This window comes from Nestor notabilis, unplaced genomic scaffold (genome assembly GCF_000696875.1).
Source record: "Nestor notabilis isolate BGI_N333 unplaced genomic scaffold, ASM69687v1 scaffold3021, whole genome shotgun sequence".
Classification (NCBI taxonomy): Eukaryota; Metazoa; Chordata; class Aves; order Psittaciformes; family Psittacidae; genus Nestor; species Nestor notabilis.
The window spans coordinates 16,632-18,682 of NW_009915916.1; the positions used below are offsets into that span (position 1 = coordinate 16,632).

General features: G+C 41.9%; 1 protein-coding gene across 1 annotated transcript in view; it reads left to right on the top strand.

Annotated features, from left to right (window-relative positions):
* LOC104413375 (monocarboxylate transporter 2-like) overlaps nucleotides 1–2,051 on the top strand; it is a 24,559-nt gene that overhangs the window by 16,073 nt on the left and 6,435 nt on the right. The window lies entirely within an intron of this gene.

The window sequence follows — 2,051 nt, forward strand, 5'->3', positions numbered from 1 at the left end:
CTGCGCTCTGCCCTGGGCACGGCAAGCCCTTCGAGGTATAAGTGTGACTGTGAAGAAAGCACCTGTGTTCCCATGTTACTGTGTTCTGTCTTCCCTCTATGAGATATATGAAATGAGAGTTCAAATGTTTGCTTTAGTTTGCTTGTCCTTTGAGGTTATCTGAAAATAATAACTACTGGATTTGACTAAAAGGATGCAGTATTCTCCCTATTAAGAAAAAAATAAGACTGTATTTCCTTATTGAAGTAACAATTTGAATTGCCTGTATTAAAATACGAATTTCAATATTGGAAACTTAAACAGGAGAAGGCATAGGCTCAGTCTAGCATCTTGAAAGCCTGCAGGTGCTGAGTTATTGCTTTTAAAGGTAGATGGATTGGAGTTCCCCACCTGAGTATAGATTCTTAATTGTAAGCATTTTTGTTTGATTATTTTGGCTAAGGTACAGCCAGTGTTTCTTCCAGTGCAGTGAGGACATCTGCCTGAAAACATGGCACAATGAGTTCAAAATTGGCTTTTGAGGTTGCAAGGCGTATGTCTTAATGAGTGGTCCCTATCTCTCTGCAGCTGCATTAAGTGCTGCTGCTTTCTGAACATGAAAAGCACTAACTCAACATTTAAAATCAATAAAACCAACCACTAACAAAGTAAATTGGGACAGCAAGTTTGTCACCCTGTTCTCCTACACCAATATTGCTTCATTAAGTCCATACAGTAGAGAATAAATCCCCGTGTAGGGTTCCCTTTCTTAAACCTTACTCTTTCTAAGGAGAGTCACTGCAGTTAGATGAAACTCTGTTATTACTGAATGAATAGATCTTGCAGATTCCTTGAAAGAGATTCCAGAAACAAAGTGATGACAAATAAAAACAACCAATGTCTCCCATGAATAAATTCAATATTTATTGATGCATGAGCTTGCATCATTCTGTGCTAAACAAATGTCCTCGAGCAAGTTGACTAATGCTGGATTAGCACATGGAAACCATGAATCCTTTGCTAAAAATATATGCATTTTGGTGACTGGAAGGGCTCAGGCAAGGAACAGTGTTGTAGGAAAGCACCAACTCCTGTCTTCAAAGACACTTGTCTAAAACGTGCTAGGAGGGAATTTTGTGCCTAATCCCAACAGGCCTAGGATTTATGAAGACCCTGCTCTTTTTTGTTCCCCAAATATCTTTACAAATCTGGTTCATTGCTCACCCCAGAGACCTGATAGTATGAGCTATGCTTGATGCACACATGTAACCCCTGTGACAGCAAAAGGATTACAGGGGCAACCAACCCCAAATTCTCATTGTCTTTAATGCTGTGATATTTCCTTAGAGCAAACCATATGTATCGTTGTGTACGTCTTTTCCTCCTGCTTGCTGAATGAGGGCAGCTGAATGGATGAGGTCTTAGGTAATAACCCATCATTTCCAGGCACAGTGTGTGTGCTGGGGAAGGCATATTAATTCAACAGAGAAGGGAAGATGCTTGTAATCGTGCTAACATGCTTGATGCCTCTAATTGTGCTTGAAGTGCTTTTGCTGGTCAGGCCTACACATGGAAGCATTCAAGCGCAATTATGAAGCTGCCTGCTCATCACACAGCTGAGACAGCATCAGTGGAGAGACACTCTCGTAAAGGTGATTTGCAATGACTGCAAAGCAACCTGTAAACATCACACTCATTCTAGCTTCCTTCCTACTAGCCTGGAAAGGAAGCAGGCTTATGTAAAAGGCACTGTTTGTGTAATTCACAGGGACGGAGATATAAACAAGATAGTTGGTACGAGAAGAAGGTCTCTGCCACAGTCCTATGCCTTTGGCATATTAATAGCAATCTCTTCAGAGGGGCAGAGCAGGAAGTATCTGTTTACAGCAGAGGGATTAGACATGGCAATCTCAATTGCTTCCTTGATTATGTCTTCTTCCATTTGCATGCAGAGCAGGGACCAGGCTGTGCTGCTCTGAAGCAGCTCTGTCCTTGATGGCACCGAGCTGTGGGCTGCACAAGGCACTTTGCATGCACTGTAAAACCCATGTTCTCTTCCTCACATGTTTCCC